Consider the following 23,211-nt stretch of genomic DNA (forward strand, 5'->3'; position numbering starts at 1 on the left):
TAGTACCGGAGGGCAGTGTGGAGGGTAAAAATCGTAGAGGGAGACCAAGAGGTGAATAAAACTAAGCAGATTCAGAAGGATGTAGGTTGCAGTAAGTACTGGGAGATGAAGAAGCTTGCACAGGATAGAGTATCATGGAGAGCTGCATCAAACCAATCTCAGGACTGAAGACAACAACAACAACAACAAGGCGTACCCAGGACCAGATATAGACTCAGATCATAAAGTATTAGTGACGAAGTGTAGACTGAAGTTTGGAGATTAGTCAATAAGAATCACTACGCAAAGAGGGAATGACGAGATACGCTTGAAGTTTTCTAAGACTGTAAATACAGCTATATAGAATAGTCCAGTAGGCAGTACAGTTGAAGAAGAATGGACATCTCTAAAATCGGCAATCACAGAAGCTGGGAAGAAAAACATAGGTATAAAGAAACTATGGGTTACAGAAGAAATACATCAGCTGATCGATGTTCAGGTAAATTCAGGAATACAGCAACACAAGTCGCTGAGGAATGAAATAAATAGAAAGTGCAGGGAAGTTAAGACGAATTGGCTGCATGAAAAATGTGAAGAAATTGAGAAAGAAACGATTGTCGCAAGGACTGACTCAGCACATAGGAAAGTCAAAACAACCTACGGTGAAATTAAAAGCAAGGGTGGCAACTTGAAGAGCGTAACGGGATTTCCACTGCTAAATGTGGAGGAGAGAGCGGATAGGTGGAAAAAGTACACTGAATGACTCTGTGAGGGAGCAGATTTGTCTGATGTGATAGAAGAAGAAACAGGAGTTGATTTAGAAGACCTAGGGGATCCAGTATTAGAATCAGAATTTAATAGAGCTTTGGCGGACCAAAAATCAAATAAGGTAGAATCGATAACATTGCATCAGAAATTATAAAATCGTTTGGGGAAGCTACAACAAAACGACTATTAACATTGGTGTGTAGAATGTGTGAGTCTGGCAATATACCGTCTAACTTGCGGAAAAACATCATCCACACAGTTCCGAAGACTGCAGGAGTTGACAGGTGCGGGAATTACCGCACAATCAGCTTAACGCCCAATGCCTCCAAGTTTCTGACAAGAATAATATACACAAGAATGGAAAAGAAAATTGAGTATATGTTAGATGATGATCAGTTTAGCTTTAGGAAATGTAAATACACGAGAGAGGCAATTCTGACGTTGCCGTTGATAACGGAAGCAGGACTAAAGAAAAATCAAGACACGTTCATAGGATTTGTCGACCTGAAAAGAGCATTCGACAATGTAAAATGGTGCAAGATGTTCAAAATTCTGAGAAAAATGGGGGTAAGCTATAGGGAGGGGCGGGTAACACAGAATATGCACAAGAACGAAGAGGGAATTATGAGTGGACGACCAAGAACTAAATGCACGGATTAAATAGGGAGTAAGACAGGAATGTAGTCTTTCGCCACTACTGTTCAATGCTTACATCGAAGAAGCAATGATGGAAATAAAAGAAAGTTTCAGTAGTAGAATTAAAATTCAGGGTGAAAGGATATCAATGATATGATTCGCAGATGACATTGCTATCCTGAGTGAAACTGTAGAAGAATTAGATGATCTGCTGAATGGAATGAACACTCCAATGAGTACAGAATACGGATTGAGAGTAAATCGAAGAAAGACGAAATTAATGAGGTGTCAGAAATGAGGACAGAGAGAAACTTAACGCCAGCGTTGATGGACACGAAGTACATGAAGTTAAGGAATTCTGCTACCTAGGCAGCAAAGTAATCAATGACGGACGGAGCAAGAAGGACATCAAAAGCAGACTAGCTATGGCAAAGAGGGCATTCCTGGCCAATAGAAGTCTACTAGCATCAGACATAGGCCTTAATTTGAGGAATAAATTTCTGAGAATATTTTTGGAGCATAGCACTGTATGGTAGTGAAACATGGACTGTAGGAAAACCAGGACAGAAGAGAATCGAAGCATTTCAGATGTGGTGCTATCGACGAATGTTGAAAATTAGGTGGACTGATAAGGTAAGGAATGAGGACGTTTTGCGCAGAATCGGAGATGAAAGGAATATGTGGAAAACATTGACAAGGGACAGGACAATAGAACATTTGTTAAGACATCATGGACTGGCTTCCACGGTACTAGAGGGACCTGTAAAATGCAAAAACTGTAGAGGAAGACAGAGATTTGAATACATCCAGCAGATAATTGCGGACTCAGGTTGCAAGTGATACTCTGAGATGAAGAGGTTGATGCAGGAGAGAAATTCGTGGCGGGCCGCATCAAATCGGTCAGAAGACTTAAGACTCAAAAAAAAAAAAAAGTATTAAATTCTGTATTTATGGCATTCAGTCCTTATGTGCAATCTTGTATCGATTTACTACCAGATGTAGAAATACGATCGTCCGACTCAGGACCCACATGATCCTTACGTTGCAGTATGTACCAGGTGAGCAAAAAGTCAGTATAAATTTGAAAACTGAATAAATCACGGAGTAATGTAGATAGAGAGGTACAAATTGACACACGTGCTTGAAATGACATGGGGTTTTATTAGAACCAACAAAATACAAAAGTTCACAAAATGTCCGACAGATGGCGCTTCACCTGAACAGAATAGCAATAATTAGCATAACAGAGTAAGACAAAGCTAAGATGATGTTCATTCCAGGAAATGCTCAATATGTCCACCATCATTCCTCAACAATAGCTGTAGTCGATGTGTTGTGAACAGCACTGTAAAGCATGTCCGGAGTTGTGGTGAGGCATTGGCGTCGGATGTTGTCTTTCAGCATCCCTAGAGATGTCGGTCGATCACGATACAAGCGACTTCAGGTAACCCCAAAGCCAATAATTGCACGGACTGAGGTCTGGGGACCTGGGAGGCCAAGCATGACGAAAGTGGCGGGTGAGCACACGATCATCACCAAACGACGCGCGCAAGAGATCTTTCACGCGTCTAGCAATACTTTGTTTTTTTTCGGTTCTAATAAAACCCCATGTCATTCCAAGCATGTGTGTCAATTTTTACCTCTCTATCTAAATTATTCCGTGGTTTATTAAGTTTTCAAATTTATACTGACTTTTTGATCACCCGGTATTTTACAATATCATCAAAGGTGTTTTTGATATTACTTAATCTTCAATTTGAGATCAACAAAGAATTAGCATTACTAGAAAATTCAGCCGAAGTAAATAAAGTCAGAGCGCAAATAATTAAAGATATGTACGGACAGAAACTGAAAGCTCAGAAAAAATCAGACTAATGAAATTACTTTAGAAATAGAGAAATCCAGATTCTGTCCTGTTATGGAATCATTTCTAATAAAATACACAAAACTGTTAAAAATGCGAATATCATATTGAGTTCCGTCCTGAAAACAGTATTACCGGTACAGCAGACCGATTTAATGAGTCGCGGAAATACAAAATTGGACGTAACGATTGTGACAAGAGTACATAAAATCTGACGATAACATTATAGGTGTCTTTGAGCCATATCTCCTAACAACAAATTTGCATCCAAAACCATTAACGCAAAGCTCCAAATTTTGCATTATGCTAAGAAAGAGAAACAAATGAATATCTTAGAAGAAATCAAAATTTTTCCGTCTTGTAAAAAATCTACCAGATACACTTCGTAATGAGCAAAGAGATATTCAGAACGAAAAAATCCTCGATAACTTCAGTGACATGCGGTTAGTGACCAACCAGAAATCATCTGTACAATAAAATGAAATTTAAAATTTAATCTTATCTCACAATATATTTTCATATTTATTTTTATTGTATTTTTCCAATCTATTTCATTTCTTTTTTTTTTAATACACACATAAATATACAATCACAGTATTTGAAATTAGTATTCCATTTATTCCACGCTTAGCATTACTCTTTGATTAATATAATATCTTGTAACTGTCGATTAGTCAAGCCAGCAAGACAGCATTTATGAAGCAACACGAATAGAAAACACAAATTTACAGACGCTGACATTTCAACACGTAAGATGTAGTTTTCAAATAAGTTTACACTCGTGTTCTCACATTTCTACAGGGTGAAAAGTATTTAAATCAAACTGTGGGAGATTGTAGGGGACATCAAAACAAATATTTTTCCCTAATGTCATTTTTTCCTATGAGGAGTATTTAAACCGGTAGAGCAAGATTCCTCTGGCGGCAAATTAATTAAACCAACAAACACTTTTCCATTTTTTTATGTCCAAGAGACAACACATTAACACAACCCAATTTCAATTACAGTAGAGTTTCAAAAATGTCTCCATTGACACGAAAACAAACACTGCCGGATCATGCTCTGTCTGACACGGGCAAAAACATCAGGAATGTCCTGAATTGTTCCCCACACAAAAAAGTGGGGATCGAGCAGGCCATGGTACAGGACCACCTTTACCAATCCACGTGTCTGGGAAACGTCGGACCAGGAATCGACGCACACGACAACTGAAATGTGCCGGCGCCCCGTCATGTTGGAACCACATGCGTTGTCCTGTAGGGAGCGGGACGTCTTCCAACAATTCTGGCAATGCTCTAGCGAGAAAATTGTAATAGTGCCTGCCATTTAATGGCCTATGTAGCAGATACGGCCCAATTAAACAGTCCCCAACAACACCGACCCACACATTAACGAAGAATCGCACTTGATGAGCGCTAGTAACTGTGGTATGTGGGTTATCCTCACTCCAAACATGCGAACTGTGCATGTTGAAGATTCCATCACGCCCGAACGTTGCTTCATGGGTAAACAACACAGAGGATGGAAATGTAGGATGTATTTCACACTGTTCCAGGTAACACTGCGAAAACTGTACTCTGGATGGGTAATCAACCGGTTCCAGGTTGTGGACACGCTGTTAGTGAAATGGACATAACTGTGGTGTCACCGCCAGACACCACACTTGCTAGGTGGTAGCCTTTAAATCGGCCGCGGTCCGCTAGTATACGTCGGACGCGCGTGTCGCCACTGTCAGTGATTGCAGACCGAGCGCCACCACACGGCAGGTCTAGAGAGACGTCCTAGCACTCGCCCCAGTTGTACAGCCGACGTTGCTAGCAATGGTTCACTGACAAATTACGCTCTCATTTGCCGAGACGATAGTTAGCATAGCCTTCAGCTACGTCATTTGCTACGACCTAGCAAGGCGCCGTATTCAATTGATATTTATTATGTGAAGCATGTACCGTCAAGAGCGATGTACTCCAATTATGAATTAAAGTTAAGTATTACAAGATTTTCGTACTTTATTGCAATTCTCAAGACATTGTCCTGTTCCAGACCTCACGCCGGTCTGCGTGTATTTAAACGCGTGCATTTCGGCCTCCTCTAGCAACACGGTGTTGGCTCTTCTGCCAACACAGCAATAACAGTTGCTCTCGAAGGACTGTTCTTACACTCGTCTGATTCGTCCCCATTTTACGTGCAATTGCACGAGTGCTGATTGAAGGATCCCGCTCCACATGCTACAAGACAGCTTCCTCAAATTGCAGCGTTCTTACCGTCCGACGGCGTCCCTGTCCAGGTAATCTTCTAAATGATCCAGTCTCACGCAGACATTGGTACACTGCAGCAAAGGTCACATGATGCGGGATACGGTGATTAGGGTATTGTTGTCGATAAACCCGCTGTGCAGATCGTTCGTTGTGGTGCGCTACGTAGTACGCACCAACCATATCAGTGCACAAACTCCAAGTGTATCGCTCCATTAGTAAACAGAGACAATGCACTTCTACACTAGTGGACAGCAGTTTCCTACACTCAACAACTGAACAGCGTAATACGCCCTCTAACTCAACAACTGAAGAGCGTAATACGCCCTCTAACAACTGAAGATTGTAATACGACCTCTTACAACTGAAGAGCGTAATACGGCCTCCACCAGTTTAAATAATCCTCATAGGAAAAAATGACATTAGGCAAAAATATTAGTTTTGTTGTTCCCTACAACCTCCCAAAGTTTGTCGATTTAAATACTTTTCATCCTGTATACGTAGAGGTAATATAACGATATATTCTGAACAGAACCACAAAATCACTTGAGGACGGCCTAGACAGTTAAAAGCAAGTTGTGAAGTAAAAAAATTATAACAGAAAAAGTGGAAAATGTTACCCACTTCTAAATACTGCACTGACATACGTCCAGTCAAGAGGACATCGTGCGCCGCTTTATGTCGCACCTTATGATTAGGACTGCTCCCGGCGCATGTGTGTTTAGTTAAGGGGCTCCGGAAAGGCTCAAAATCGTGAAAAGTTCAATTTTTACTTTTTTGCGTTTTCTGAATCTGCAGACTATTACCTTTTAATAGATATATAATTTATTCAATACCGAAGACTACAACTATTTTTAAATTTTTTTTGAAATGTGTTCTACATGGACGTGACCCACTGTGGCGCTGTTAAACTGCTGTCAAATGGTGTTATTATTAACGTCCGTGTTCATCAGGTACATTTTAGTGATGTGAGATAAAGTATGTGTTGTGGCTAACCTGTGATGGTTCAATATATATCGCTGGTGTCACTGTCGATTGTTTCATGTTTATTTACTCTGTCGTTATCTCGAAAATATTCGTAATTAATTCTGTTTCTTGAGTCTCTGTTTTGTTGAAGTATAATAATGAGTAAAAGTAAAGTTATTAGAAATCCTCTGAAGGCTTTTAAGAAAAGGAGAAATGTTGGAAAGCCAAAGGTATGTGTTATTACTGTAAACAATAAAGACGATGAAAATCCCCAACATAGCTTGTGTCCCAAAGAAGAAGACAGTTGGTGTAAATATAACAAAGGATTGCTAACTGGTGAAGTGTACACTCATAAGCATAGTCTGCCCCATGCAATAATGGAGGTGATAAAACCTATTTTCAGAGACTTAGCAGCACCTGAACTGTTGAAAAAGTCTATTCACGGAAAAACTCAAAACCCCAATGAAAGTGTAAATAGTGTTGTATGGTCGAGAATCCCCAAGACTGTATTTGTTGGAGTAGAAACACTTCACTTTGGTGTGTATGATGCTGTTGCGACTTTCAATGATGGCAACATTGTAAGGTGCAAGGTATTTAGAAATATGGGAATGAAGATAGGTTCTAACATGGTACGAGCGATGCTTGCTTTAGACAAGGAACGCCTTCGGGCTGCAGACAGGGCTGTAAATAGTCTAGAAATACAAGCAAGAGTAAACAGGAGGAGGAACAAGAGGAAGCTGGAGGAGGAGTTTGCAGAGGATGAAGATAATCCATCCTATGGACCTGGAATGCACTAAAAAGTTAATCCAATCTTTGTCGCTCGATTCCCAAAACTTTTATTTTCTCATACTAATTACATGTTTTCTAAGGATCTTCCAAACATATTTGTTTCAAACTTCCAGTAAATGTTACACAGTACCTTCTGCATAATTTAACACAGCCTTTTTCCAAAAAACTGTATATTTTTGAATATATAAATAAAAAATTGCAAAAAAATGTTGTGAATTTTCATTACAATTAAAAAAATCTTTAATAACTGAACTAAAATTTTGTAAAATCCCTGTGTTAAGTTGTAGCCCATATTCCAATAAATAATCTGTAAAAAGTTCAACTTCCTACCTCAAATACTTTGTGAGGAAAGATGTAATTTATAAGCGTTATTTTAACATTGCAAGTATAGGGCGTTCCGGAGCCCCTTAAGTCTCGTGCTTCAGCGGAGCGAAACTAGAGTGTAGTTGCGCTACTGCTGCTACAGGAGCAGGGGAGCAGCCTCTGGCGCGCACCGCCGTGAAGTGCAGAACACGGCGAAAGCGCGGTGCTGGTCTATAAAGCATCCGCCACCAGTTGGCTCTGCTCTCAGATCTCCTGTAGCTTCAGCACTCAGTACTAGTGCCTGGCGATCTCTGCTGGACAAAGACCGACAGTCTGCTGATAGCAATCACACAATCACACACAGCGCTAGTCTAATTTAAATTATTTGTCGCCTGTCGTCGTGGCGACCAGTACGGGAGTCAGTCAGAAAGTAAAGCTACGTTTTCCTTGCCGCGGGAATTTGTCGCAGCGTACTCTTGCGTCTTCCGCTGTGCAATGCGAGTTGCAGGGCGCTGCGTGAAACGTTCAAAATGGTTCAAATGGCTCTGAGCACTATGGGACTTAACATCTGAGGTCATCAGTCCCATAGAACAGAACTACTTAGACCTAGCTAACCTAAGGACAACACATACGTCCATGCCCGAGGCAGGATTCGAACCTGCGACCGTAGCGGTCGCGCGGTTCCAGACTGAAGCGCCTAGAACCGCTTGGCCACACCGGCCGGCGCGTGAAACGTTTTCCTAGGCGCGGAGCGGTGCGCGTCAGAACCTAAAAAATTAATTTTTCTTTTAAAATTTGGCAACTGGACCTGATGGAGTGATACGAGAACTACCTCCTGATACTTTCTTTTTAACTCAGTGAAAATTTTGTGCTATTGAAATAGATAAATATTTAAGATTTTAAGAAAAGTTGATTTTTCGCGGTACTCGATATTTATCACGCCATATTTCCTAAACTAAGAGTCGTACAAAACATAACTTTACAGTTGCCTTCAGTAGTGTATGTCGATAACGTCCTGGCGATAAAGTTTCTGTACAAGTTGTAAACGGCTCTTCGCTCCCTGATATCTTCAGACTTTCAAACACAATATACAAGTCATCGTTGTCAAGCGCTTTCCCTAAGTCTACAAATCTGTCTTCTAAGGAAGTCGTAGGGTCAGTACTGCCTCGTATGTTCCTATATTTCTCCGGAACCCAATTTTACCTTCCCTTAGGTCGGCTTCTACCTGTGTTTCCGTTCTTCTCTAAAGAATTCGTATAATTATTTTGCTACCATGACCTGTTAAACTGATAGTTCGGTAATATTCACATATTTCAGTATTTGCTTTCTTTGGAATTTGAACTATTACGCTCTTCTTGTAGCCTGAGGGTATTTCACAAGTCTCATACATCCTGCATACCAGGTGGAATAGTCTTGTCATGGCTCGCTCTCCGAATGCTATCAGTAGTTGTGCCCAAATGTCGCTTACTCCAGGGGCCTTACTTCGACTTGGGTCTTTCAATGCTGTAACCAATTCTTCTCGTAATATCGTATGTCCCATCTCATCTTCATATATGTCCTGCTCCCTTTTTATAATACTGCCTTCAAGTTCACCTTCCCTGTATAGAACTTCTATGTACTCCTTGTTCTGGCCAACACGGTCGGTAGTAGTGAAGTAATAAATTAAAATGTAACGTCTGACGCGGAATTATCACCAAACCAACGTCCAAAATGTAGTAAGCGATAAACTTTTTCCCGTTACATTTTTTGTGTGTGTGTGTGGGGGGGGGGGGGGGGGGGTGAAAGCGAGAAAAAGTTTCGGAAAGGTTTGAAATAATTTTTACAGTTTCTTGGAAGTCAGTGGGTGCTATAGTTTCTCCTAGACGAGAGAAGTTTCGTGCGGTTCGTTGGTGCGACGTTATTTCCTGCGAACTGCAAGGAGATTCCTGCTAGGCCCGGAGCAGTACATTGCGACAGTAGCAGCGGAGACAGTGAAGGCCAAACATGCAGCGCAGTGTTCGAGCTAAAAAAACTGTTAATTTAGGGTAGAGGAGGAGGACTGTACGTTATTGGAAAGAGTACTCAGGAAGCGCAAAGCAGTGAGGCAAATGTTCTTGCATCGTGAAGAAGAAGGAGCCTATAAAATTTTAGTTACAAAACATTTCGCGACAATGGGGAGAAGGTTAAGGCATTTTTCAGTTTCACGCCCAACCAGTTTCATTATCTTCTTTTGTTAATTGAAGACAAACTGAGAAGTAATTCCTGTAACAGAGTGGCAAAACTGATTACACCAGCAGAAAAACTCGCAGTTACATTAAGGTAAGTTTCTCAATAATAAGTAACGTTAAGGTAAGTTTTTGAGCTTTGTAATGTAGTAATGATTATTATATACGAGGACCATTTAATTACAGCTCGCACAAAAATAGATTCGAGTTCAAAGTGTTACTGACCTTTCGAAGGAGTCACTAGCACTATGAATAACCCGCTGCCAGCGATGTGGAAGTCTTAGGATACTCTCAGCAGTGCCAGTTGTGTCGTGGCCGAGCGGTTCTGGCGCTACAGTCTGGAACCGCGCGACCGCTACGGTCGCAGGCTCGAATCCTGCCTCGGGCATGGGTGTGTGTGTTGTCCTTAGGTTAGTTACGTTTAAGTAGTTCTAGGGGACTTATGACCTCAGCAGTTGAGTCCCATAGTGCTCAGAGCCATTTGAACCAGTTGTGTCGACAGCTCGAGCGGCGCAGTTTATTGCCCGACGAATTTGTAGCAGTTCTGAAGCGAATGCCGTGATGTGTTTCCTTCAATTTAGAAATCGAGTTGAACTGACGAGGACCTAAGTCAGGGGAGTGCAGTAGGTGGTATAGCACAGTCAAACAAATCAGTAACAGCTTGCACTGTACGTTCTTGAGCATTGTCCTGTAAAATGGTCAGGTCCTGCAGAAAGTATCATCACTTCTGTCTCTAAGCTGGTCATTTTTCGAACACAACCTACTACCAACAACGGGTTATACACAATGCTGGTGACTACTTTTCTAAGATACAGCGCTCCTTAGTTTGAGCTATTCTTTAGTTTCGGTTTGCTGTACACATATTTTCACACGTAGACGTGCCTCTGTTCTGATAGCGTTGAGCTAGCAATGTCGAGAAATGTTGAAGCAAAATCGGCTTAACATGACCTGAACAATTTCAAAGTCCAATGTTAATATTCATGTAGAGGACAAGAAATAGTATAAGAATCGATGTGACGTACCACTTCCTTTACCTAAACATAATAAAAGACATTTGATTTATTGACTAATAACAAGATCTGCAGAGACAGGTCGAATGGTGTAATGCAAATAATAAAACTCTGGATTAGAAGTTCTCGGATTAAGTTACAGTGAAGTTTTAATCTGTTTAAACACCATTAAGTTTATGTGACTGAGATGGGAAATCTAAGAAAGACATTATGTGAGTAAAATCCTGTGTTTCACAAGCGTTATTATTTCGCATTCGCGGATGCACAAAAAGGAAATGTACACTTTCCTTGTCAAATGTACACTTTCCTTGTCTGGACTTGATTCTGCAATTATCTGGCTGCCTGTGGTTTAATGTGTGGAGGAGGGATGTCCTTGGAAGATCGTGAAAGACATTCTGCCTGAGCGCAGTCACGCGAACTCGTTATTCACTTTTTACCAGCAGCGGTGGACTTCTTGTCGCACCCACGCGGTGCGGATTTCACAACGATCCCAGTTATGCAATACAGACTTGATAGTCAAGACACACTTGCCTACATCCCGTCGTTGTGAGAATGCAAATGTTGTAAATAAAAGGAACTTAAAATATAAACTCAATGCAGCAAGTACTGTGGCTCATGTAAATCGTCGTGACATGTTACATTACCCAGGCATTGTTGTGCTGCGAAATTATAAGAAACTTACGTCCCTGAATGAAATCGAACCGATCTCTTAGAATCTCATAGAACTTCTTACTTAGGATTTATTAAAATGTATATTAATATGTGTACGTATTTATTTTCATATTGTTTTAAAAAAGTGGAAGTCTCGTATCGTTTGTATTTCAAAACTTTTATTTCGGCACAACCGTCCTGAATTGGACAAAAGGGTAACTGATTCTGTCGTACAATTGTTTCGTGATCCCTCCCTTTGTGAAAGATTAGACAACTACGTAAATGGCATCACGGTTGAATCGTGACATCCATCCTGCTAAGTAGAATTGTCCGTTACACTCTGTCATCTCTTGCCAGTTGTTTTCCTTGGGCATATGATCACAGATACGTGATAAAACAGACTGCGTCAATAGATTTAATGACATGGAATACTGGAACGCGAAAAGAAACGGTAAAACAAAAGTTTACTGAAAAGGACAAAAGAAAACATTTTCCTGTGTGTGTAAACATCTTCTACCTAAACTGTGTGATCAAAAACTTTAAACTTTCAAACCGCTGTAGAAATAACACCACTAGTCAGAATGACGTCAAATTGCAACGGAATATTATCGGAGAAGGGGGAAAACGAATGGGAGCAGAAAAATAAATAGTTACAAAATGTAGATATAGATGGCGTTGTAAGCATCACAGTTTAATTGTGGTCGACTACAAATGACAAATGAACCGTACAACAATGCCTAAGGTGTACGTCTGACGTTAAACAAACTTTGTTACTTAGTGTGCATGGGTGTACAGGTGTGATACTGCTAGGTACGTAAGCCCAACCACCATGGCTAGATCATATCACATCCAATGTGAAAAATCGGTTTTTAATTGTCCTGAGGCCAAAAATCGCATAAAAATCATCACTCACATCAGTTTTTAACTGCCCTGACGCCAAAAACCTCATAAAAAGCATTAATCACATCGGTTTTTAATTGTCCTGAGGACAAAAATCGCTTAAAAAGCATCGCTCACATAGAATTTTAATTGCCCTGAGGCGGAAAACCTCATAAAAAGCATTAATCACATCGGTTTTTAATTGTCCTGAGACCAAAAACTGCATAAAAAGCATCAATCACATCCGTTTTTAATTACCCTGAAGCCAAAAAACAGCAACAAAGCAACAATAAAAATTAAATCGGATTATTAATTTCCGTGTGACCCGCGGAAAACATGTTCAATACGCTGTCCACCGTTTACTGCAACAAGTTGAACTAGTGAAACAGCATGTTCCACAACTGATCGAAGTATTTCCGGGGTCAGGTTCAGAATGTGATGCGCAATGCGTGCCTTCAATGCAGCTACGTTTGCAATCGGAACACTGAACACAAAATTTTTCAGATAGCTCCACAGCCAGAAGTCACACGGGTCAGATGATCGGGACGGCCAGGCTGTAGGGAAATGGGGGCTAATAATTCTAGCATTTCCGAAATGGCGCTTCAGCAGGTACTTAACCGGATTTGCAATGTTCGGACATGCACTATGTTGGATGAAAATGATCCCATCCACACAACCACGCTGGAATGACGTGGTTGTGCAAAAAATACTCATAGCGCTTACCAGCGACGGTACAGGTAAAATGACCGGAAGCACCTGTCATGGCCGTATAACAAATGTTACCGTAGACCCGCACCAGACAGTGATCTTTTCAGTATGAAGTGATACTGGTTGGCTGCCCATATTCCACAATTCTGTGTATTGACATATCCTGTCAGATGGAAGTGGGCTTCGTCTGTCCATAGTATGTTCCACCACCAATCATTGTCCACTTCCATGTGAGCAAGAAATTCCTAAGAAAAGTTCTTTCATGCTGGCAGGTCAACAGGAAGCACCTCGTGCACATGGGTGATTCTGAATGGGTAGCAAATAAGGAGGTTTCGTAGGATTTTAGGCACCGTGCTCACGGGTATGCCCACTACACGTTTGCACACCATCACTCGTCTCCTCCTGCATTGCTGTGGCCACTGCTTCCAATAGCGTCGAATCAATTAATTTCCTCCCTCTACCAGTTTTTATACTAAAAGAACCCATCTTTTCGAATTTCCGAATCGTTTTCTCCAGACCCATGTCAGTCACCGAACTAACGCCTTTTTTCAAACCTTTCAGTGTCCGGAACGTCTGAAGAGCGACGGGTGCACAGTCATCATTCTTACAGCTTTACAAGCAGAGAGCGACCCTGCATTGAGACAGTCATCGCTAACGTCGTAGACGCGAAAAGTGGAAAAGCCGTGTAGCCGGTGTGTTTATACCAAATTCAATGGATCGTGCGCATGACAGGTGTTTTCATTTACGTATTCTGACATATACATTGATCAATTTCCACACAATTTTTTTTCTTCTGCCTTACGTTTCCCCCTTCTCCCATGATATTCCTTTGAAATTTGACGTCATTCTGACCAGTGGTGCTATTTCTACAGCGTTTTCAAAGTTTAATTATAACTTTGGTAATCGGCAATGCTCTTATTGTGAAATGAAACGGTCGTGTGGCTCTAATGGCAGGAAGAGTGCGCCTGGGGAAATTCGGCTGCCGAGATGTCGATGACGATGAAATGATTAGCACAACACGACACCCAGGACCAGCGGAGAAAATCATCGACCAGGTCGGGAATCGAACCTGGCCGCACTGCATGGCAGAAGTGCTGACCGTTCAGCTAATGGCCCTCACGCTCTTTTGGTTTTATCCATGATCGTAGCTCAATACTTGTGGAAACTGAGCATGCTGTGAGATAAATTGTAATAAAACCCTTTTGGCTCAACATGCGTGGCGGAACATAGGTAATCATAAATAACGTCCGCCTTTTTGTGTAATCTGCCGCCAGTGGAAATTTTCCATCAAGTATTCTCCTTACACTCTGTCGCTAGCCTGTTATGGCTCCTACGGTTTCTGCACTGAACTTCACTGATACTGCACTTGGTAAAATACTTCCAGACTGGGGATGGTCTGCTCTGTTCGACGACGACACTAGGAAACTACCGCATAGACCAGGTGGGGCAAGCCTTGCACACTGCATGTGCAACGCGTACCACCTAATAGGTCACGCTACGTGGTAACAGGTACGTTATTGTCTCAAAAAGTCTGTACCAATTCTTATACAATTAGGACAACACGACAAAACTGGTCGCTTTTCCCATTTGCTGTTGGAACGTCCGCCTTAGAAAAATTAAGTATGACTATGCTGGTAAACTTCTACGTTATTTGATTTTCAAACAGCTGAGCGAAACTCAACGTACTCAAACAGTTTTCTCTTTACTTATTCTGATCACCACTAAACTAATACACATTATTCTTAGCGCAACGCAATCTGACCTTAAATAATCCCTACGAAAGAATGGCCCTGACTAACAATAACCTATACTTTTCATGAATCACTTACCTCAGAAAAATCTTCGTTACTCGAACTACTGCAATACAGCGAGCGCCAGTACTGCCAACTAAATAAAAGATTCTAATTACTGAAGGCACTAACTGCTGATAGGCATAGTTACAAAGTGAAAGATTTTGATAGAGAACAAACAATCTATTTACCTTAAGTGTTCAAAAGTCATCATATATGTATATATACACTAGTGGCCATTAAAATTGCTACACCAAGAAGAAATGCAGATGATAAACGGGTATTCATTGGAAAAATATATTATACTAGAACTGACATGTGATTACACTTTCACACAATTTAGGGGGCATAGATCCTGAGAAATCAGGTTCTACCCGTAATAACGGCCTTGATACGCCTGGGCATTGATTCAAACAGAGCTTGGATGGTGTGATGGTACAGCTGCCCATGCAGCTCCAACACGATACCACAGGTCATCAAGAGTAGTGATTGGCGTATTGTGACGAGCCAGTTGCTCGGCCACCATTGACCAGAACTGTTCGTGCAGATGGTTGTTGTCTTGCAAACGTCCCCATCTGTTGACTCAGGGTTCGAGACGTGGCTGCACGATCCGTTACAGCCATGCGGATAAGACGCCTGTCATCTCGACTGCTAGTGATACGAGGCTGTTGGGATCGAGCAGGGCGTTCCGTATTACCCTCCTGAACCCACCGATTCCATATTCTGCTAACAGTCATTGGATCTCGACCGACGCGAGGAGCAATGTCGCGATACGATAAACTGCAATCGCGAGAGGCTACTGTAGTGGACTGACAAGGCAGCCAGTCCACAGTGACCGGTAACCGAAAGCCACGCGTACACACACGCCGACTGACGTTAAGTCTGAAACAGGATACGTGATGAAAGCTATAAAGAAAAGAACGGAGCTTCTCGTATACTTAACTTTAATTAATAGTGGTACATTTCTCTTGATAATACAAGTGAGACTCTCTCCAGATATGGTTAATGGCGCCTTGCTAGGTCGTAGCCATAGATTTAGCTGAAGGCTATTCTATCTGTCTCTCGGCAAATGAGAGAAAGGCTTCGTACGTGTAGTCGCTAGCAATGTCGTCCGTACAACTGGGGCGAGTGCTCGTACGTCTCTCTAGACCTGCCGTGTGGTGGCGCTCGGTCTGCGATCACACAGTGGCGACACACGGGTCCGACATGTACTAATGGACCGCGGCCGATTTAAAGCTACCACCTAGCAAGTGTGGTGTCTAGCGGTGACACCACAGCTACCATCCGACCTTTATCAAAGTCGGAAACGTGATGGTACGCATTTCTCCTCTTTACACGAGGCATCACAGCAACGTTTCACCAGGCAACGCCGGTCAACCGCTGTTTGTGTATGAGAAATCGGTTGGAAACGTTCCTCATGTCAGCACGTTGTAGGTGTTGCCACCGGTGCCAACCTTGTGTGAATGCTCTGAAAAGCTAATCATTTGCATATCACAGCATCTTCTTCCTCTCGGTTATATTTCGCGTCTGTAGCACGTCATGTTCGTGGTGTAGCAATTTTAATGGCCAGTAGTGTAATACACATTATTTTTAGCGCAACGCAATCTGACTTTCAATAATGCCTACAAAAGAATGGCCCTGACTAACAATAACCTATACCTTTCTCGAATCACTTACTTCAGAAAAATCTTCGTTACTCGAACTACTGCAGTACAGCGAGCGCCAGTACTGCCAACTAAATAAAAGATTGTAACTACTGAAGGCACTAACTACTGATAGGCATAGTTACAAAGTGAAAGATTTTGATAGAGAACAAAGAATGTATTTACCTTAATAGGTTCATTCATGACATCCATCTTTACAAATTTCCTTTTTCTGGCGGACACACGTCCAGATCGTTCGCTTATACTCACTTCTCAAAATTCTGGCATCTCTTTTCTGTATTGATACGTGGATGACACACTTGTTTGGTCACATGGCAAATAAGCTTTAGAGGACATCTTTTGTTGTTTAAATAGTATAAATCCTAAAATCCAGTTTACCATGGAAATGGAGAAAAACAATGCAATATCCTTCTTGGATGTCTTCGTTATGAGACAGACTGATGGCAGCTTGAAAGATAAAGTCTTTTCGGAAGATTACACATACCGACAGATACTTGCATAAGGATTCCAATCATCATCCACAACAGAAAAGAGGTGTAATTAAAAGTCTAGTGGACAGGGCTAAAAGGATTTGTACGTCGGAATACCTGGACGCCGAGTTAAAACATCTAAGGCAGGCTTTTGAGAAGAATGGGTACTCCAGTAAGGAAAGAGTTTTGCGACCGAATAACAGGAGACCTAAGGACAACGATAGGACACAACGATGGAAGAACACGGTTCCTCTACCCTTCATCAAAAAAGTAACGGATCAAATCGGCAAGATTTTAAGGACACATAACGTTCGACCGATTTGCAGACCAAATAAGAAAATAGGTCAAGCACTTCGTTCTGTTAAGGATAAATGTCCCCCTCTGTCTGCAAGTGGTGTATACAAGACTCTGTGTACGTGTGGTAAGTTCTACATTTGAACTGCAAAGAGAAGTGTGAATACACGGTTGAAGGAACATAAATATCTTTGCCAACTAGGGAAAATAGACAAGTCAGCCATGGCGGAACATGCTCTTCAGTCAGGTGATCACGTAGTAAAATGTTCGGAAACTGAAGTTTTATGTACTATGACGAGCTATTATCCGCGGCTATATAGAGAAGCCATCGAAATATATAAACATGGGGATAATTTTAACAGAAAAGAAGAAGCCACGAAACTCAGCGATATATGGACAGTGGTGCTCTAGAATCGATGAGAAGTTTTTAATCTTTGACCTACTATGATCGATAGTTATATTTTATCTTTGACACGCTCACTTTCCATGGTATTCAGGCCGCTCTTCGACGTCCAACTTGTCAGTCGGCAAGACTCAGCACCTCTGAAGATGTCCAACGTAGCCTTGGACGAAACGTTAGGGATATAAGAGTTCCATGGACCACTGACATACAACCTGGAAGAATTCTCAGCAGCTGAAACATCCGGTCGTGAAAGCCTTCATTGTATGACAATTTTTTATGCCAATGAAAATTATGCTAGTAAAACCTACTCGTTCCTTAAAAAAAAGTTTATTAAAAACGACAAATTTTAGCAGTGCTGCTATATAATGTCTGTAAACTCAAGAGCGAGTAGCGCTTTTGGTGGGGGAAGTGGCCTTTCCCGGAAGAACGCTGCCACCGGCCTGCAGGGACACCCAAAATCTGTTGCCCGTTATCGGTCTAGCGGTGTAGATCGGCGTGCAGTGATATAGGTCGTTACTGTTCGTGGGATCTTAGTTTCCAGTGTCAGTGAGTTAACTTTGTATACTTATTGATGTACTTCGGAAGTGATGGATAATCGTCTAGCATTGCAAGAAAATGTGCAGAATACGACGAACTGGAGGTATTTGCGGAATAACGAGCATTCGATCGTCTCCAATGTTATTACAGCGTGTATTAAAGAGACGACCCAAAAAGAATTGTTGGCTAATATTACCAGTCCCAATTAAAGGTCTGCAATCTATGCAAACGTCAGCCACACCCAATAGGACACATAAGTAAGGAACGGAAAAATAAGCCGCATGGTTTGCTGGAATCGCCACGAAGGAAAACTAATAATTTTGGGAGGAATCCCATCGTTATAGACAGTTTCAAAATCACATAAAACCTTTGATGCTTATGGAACACTAAATCTGTATCTCGGTACAATTCACCTGATTCTAAGACATATTGCTTAAAACATATCCGCAATAACTATTCTAAACACTGCTGAAATTTCCTTCGAAACATTTACAGCGATTCTGGACTTTTAAGCAAAAAGATTGACATTCGAGGTGCGTTCACATACTCATTGTTATTTTTTGGTAACAACTTTATTTCTTAATCTACAGCAATGTTATCCTCTTCAAAATATTCCCCAATACATACTATACACTTATGCCAGTGCTTTTTCCAATTCCCGAAACACTTTAGTAGCTGTTTCTTCGGGACAGATTATTCGTCTCTTAACTGAGCACTTTTAATCTCATCCGTGCTTGTAAAACGGCTGTTCTTTAAAGCCTGGCCTGCTTTGAAATGTTTATACCACATGTCTGCCCTTGGTTTACTCATAACAGGATCACCAAAAGCAATATTTACCATTTCTAAAAATTTCATACACTTTATTCCATTCTTATAACAAAATATAATACAGATCCTCTAATTTATTTTAATACAAAACAAATAATCGTTGATGCTACCAAAACACATGTAACCTTTCTGGCAGCTGACTACATAGTAAATACCTAACATGCATAACATTGTACACATACTTTTGAGGCATGTTTACAAAGACAGTGACAAAAAAGTAGTGCAAATCGGACTAATGCAACACAGAAAATTATAAATTTCTGTTTACTTTTTAAACACTCTTCGTGTAGCAATAATTGTTAAGTTTCAATGCAGTCCTTCAAAGAAAACCTCTACCTTTTAGGGGAAACAAAATACGAACAAGCCTTACATTCTACAGACTGACTGCATTATGTGGGGTTCGTTTTACGAATAGCAATAGAGGAACATACATTCGCATGAACAGGCATTCGGTTCTATGTTTGCAGTAGAGTTCTGACTTCCGTTCTTGTGTTAACAATATTTACTCTATAGTGTTGGGTTTACATTTACATTTATACTCCGCAAGCCACCCAACGGTGTGTGGCGGAGGGCACTTTACGTGCCACTGTCACTACCTCCCTTTCCTGTTCCAGTCGCGTATGGTTCGCGGGAAGAAAGACTGCCGGAAAGCCTCCATGCGCGCTCGAATCTCTCTAATTTTACATTCGTGATCTCCTCGGGAGGTATAAGTAGGGGGATACCTCATCGAGAAACGCACCCTCTCGAATCCTGGCCAGCAAGCTACACCGCGATGCAGAGCGCCTCTCTTGCAGAGTCTGCCACTTGAGTTTGCTAAACATCTCCGTAACGCTATCACGCTTACCAGATAACCCTGTGACGAAACGCGCCGCTCTTCTTTGGATCTTCTCTATCTCCTCCGACAACCCGATCTGGTACGGATCCAACACTAATGTGCAATACTCAAGTATAGGTCGAACGAGTGATTTGTAAGCCACCTCCTTTGTTGATGTGCTACATTTTCTAAGGACTCTCCCAATGAATCTCAACCTGGTACCCGCCTCACCAACAATTAATTTTATATTATCATTCCACTTCAAATCGTTACGCATGCATACTCCCAGATATTTTACAGAAGTAACTGCTACCAGTGTTTGTTCCGCTATCAATAAAGGATCCTTCTTTCTATGTATTCGGAAAACGCTGTCTTTTTTGTATTCCTTACGGTCTTAACGCATTTGTCTACAAATGAACGCAGCCGAGACGTATCTGTACACGGCGTCACCACAGATTTAAAGCGCGCGCCACGGCAAGGCCTGTACTACGTTGTGAAACAGCCTGTAGAAGCGCCTCGTGACGCAGTTGGCTGAGTGGGGACTCGCTCGCTCGCTCTTCAGTTTACCGACAGACTATATGGCCTATATTTCGGTTCTTTTATCCGGTTATCGGTAAAAAAGAAAAATGCAAAATTATAATCGAGACCAAACGTACCGAAAAATAACGGTTACTGAGAACTAAAATAACGGTGTCGGTTGTAACCGGTCGGTTTCTCCCATGCTTGCTCTAAGCCGCGCCAGCCCAACACCGACACAAAGGAAGGCTTCGGCGCTTGTTCGTGACGCCACGTCAGCTAGGCACGGCGAACGCCTGGTCTGTTGCAGGCATACTCATAATGGTGGTGTCTCCCTCTCTGACACAGGAAAATGTGAAACTATTGGCGGTTGTTGACCAACACACATTGTTCCGAGAGATATCTGCAATCAATTAATTGTGCAATTCATTACGCTTCTTAACAAACAGTGTACTCCTGAACTTAAATTTCCACCTGTTCTAAGGATTGACATACAAAAACAACTTCATGGTCCAGCAGCACCGAATTCGTGCTTCTTTAACTTATTTGTAAATCTGAGGAAGTTACGTTTGTACTGCGTTGCTTTTACAAGAAACTGTGAACATATTAGAGCTCTTCTTTAGGTATCTTGGTTGACTATGGGGTGAGGAGCACTGAATGTTAATGAAATATCTTGCGATTGTACACGTTTGGGGACAGGGTGGGGGACAGAAGAAGAGGCAAAAGAGAGATACTTGATTTATCAAATAAAATTTTTTTATGTTATAAAGTTTCTGCTTTCAGTTGCAAGAGGGAAATATTTATCTTTTCTAATGTGCATGTTTAAAAAAGTTTAAGCTCAGCAGTATTTTCGAAGTATGAAGCTATTTTGTTTCCTGTTTAGAATTCCTTTCGTTGAAAATGACAGTAATCTAATGACTGGCAACAGTTGGACATTTACACATGTAAATTAGTTCACATTTCCAGTGACGATGTCAAACGAAAATAAATAAATAAATAAAAGACACGAGTTCATTGTAAGGGGATTGGGGTAAGTTTCGATAACAAAATGGATCAAGTAAATACAGTTACTCGAATGTAAAATTTCCGAAGCTTGCAATGGAGCAAAGCATCTTCTCATATTCATCTACGTTTGTTTCGACAGGATTCAGTAATACAGAACAATGATCTTCATTTGTAGCTTTACGATAGTAAGAAAATCTTTCATCTAAATAAAACTGCAGAATCCAAAACAATACCAAACATTTTGTCCAAAAATAAGAGATTTATAGTGATAAGCACGCCCAGGCGTTTCAGCCTGCAACAGACCTGGCGTTCGCCGTGCCTAGCTGACGTGACGTCACCAACAAGCGCCGAGGCCTTCCTCTGAGTCGGTGTTGGCCAGCCCCCCTTCCTCGGCTCAGTGATTTTCCAAGGCCGCGAGAGCTGGGGGGCCACACGCCCGCACCCAGGCAGCCAGCCCACCAGTCTGGAATCCCAGCTGACGAGATTCTGCGCGCAACCAGCAGGCCGACATCTGCCGGAGATAGCGGCGCCCGCCTGGCCCACGCCTGGCGGCCCGTGAAAGCGCTCGACGCGGTCTTCCGGTTCAGCAGCGAACGCCGGGCGCCATTACTTACGCCCAGCTAACGAGAAAGTGGCTCGGGTCGCAGATCTGTCGGTTACTTAGTACGGCACAGGGGCCGGGGCTGCTCGTAATACACTGTCGAGCCGAAACATTATGTACGGTGACTGCCCACCGCGAGACTCGGTCCTCCCTGTTGGCGTCGGCGAGGTACGTGACGCGGTAAAGAAAGTTACAGCAGTGATGGCTGGGGACTGGTTCTAGCGACGATGCGGGACGAAAATGTGGAAATACTCTGACATTAGCGTCTCTGACAAATGGCTGATCGTTATGCCGCTGCGTTTGGAGCAACAATCTCCAAAACTGCGAGGCTACTGTCGTGAACTCCTTCAGTCTGGAACCGCGCGACCGCTACGGTCGCAGGTTCAAATCCTGCCTAGAGCATGGATGTGTGTGAACCCCTTCATACAATGAAGGCTTCCACGACCGGATGTTTCAGCTGCTGAGAATTTTTCCGGATTGTATGGCCGTGGGCCATGAAAGTACGGGACGAAAATGTGGAAATACTCTGACATTAGCGTCTCTGACAAATGGCTGATCGTTATGCCGCTGCGTTTGGAGCAACAATCTCCAAAACTGCGAGGCTACTGTCGTGAACTCCTTCAGTCTGGAACCGCGCGACCGCTACGGTCGCAGGTTCAAATCCTGCCTAGAGCATGGATGTGTGTGAACCCCTTCATACAATGAAGGCTTCCACGACCGGATGTTTCAGCTGCTGAGAATTTTTCCGGATTGTATGGCCGTGGGCCATGAAAGTACGGGACGAAAATGTGGAAATACTCTGACATTAGCGTCTCTGACAAATGGCTGATCGTTATGCCGCTGCGTTTGGAGCAACAATCTCCAAAACTGCGAGGCTACTGTCGTGAACTCCTTCAGTCTGGAACCGCGCGACCGCTACGGTCGCAGGTTCAAATCCTGCCTAGAGCATGGATGTGTGTGAACCCCTTCATACAATGAAGGCTTCCACGACCGGATGTTTCAGCTGCTGAGAATTTTTCCGGATTGTATGGCCGTGGGCCATGAAAGTACGGGACGAAAATGTGGAAATACTCTGACATTAGCGTCTCTGACAAATGGCTGATCGTTATGCCGCTGCGTTTGGAGCAACAATCTCCAAAACTGCGAGGCTACTGTCGTGAACTCCTTCAGTCTGGAACCGCGCGACCGCTACGGTCGCAGGTTCAAATCCTGCCTAGAGCATGGATGTGTGTGAACCCCTTCATACAATGAAGGCTTCCACGACCGGATGTTTCAGCTGC

General features: G+C 42.3%; 1 long non-coding RNA gene across 2 annotated transcripts in view; it reads right to left on the reverse strand.

Moving 5' to 3' along the window:
• Positions 1-23,211, reverse strand: part of LOC126210284 (uncharacterized) — a 215,729-nt gene that overhangs the window by 69,453 nt on the left and 123,065 nt on the right. The window contains exon 3 of one of the 2 annotated variants that reach the window (XR_007540638.1): positions 14,839-14,896. The exons of the other annotated variant lie outside the window; for it this stretch is intronic. This is a non-coding gene — a long non-coding RNA (uncharacterized LOC126210284). The remainder of the gene's footprint in view (positions 1-14,838; positions 14,897-23,211) is intronic. 2 annotated transcript variants of the gene reach the window in all.

Source organism: Schistocerca nitens, chromosome 10 (genome assembly GCF_023898315.1).
Source record: "Schistocerca nitens isolate TAMUIC-IGC-003100 chromosome 10, iqSchNite1.1, whole genome shotgun sequence".
NCBI classification, from domain to species: Eukaryota; Metazoa; Arthropoda; class Insecta; order Orthoptera; family Acrididae; genus Schistocerca; species Schistocerca nitens.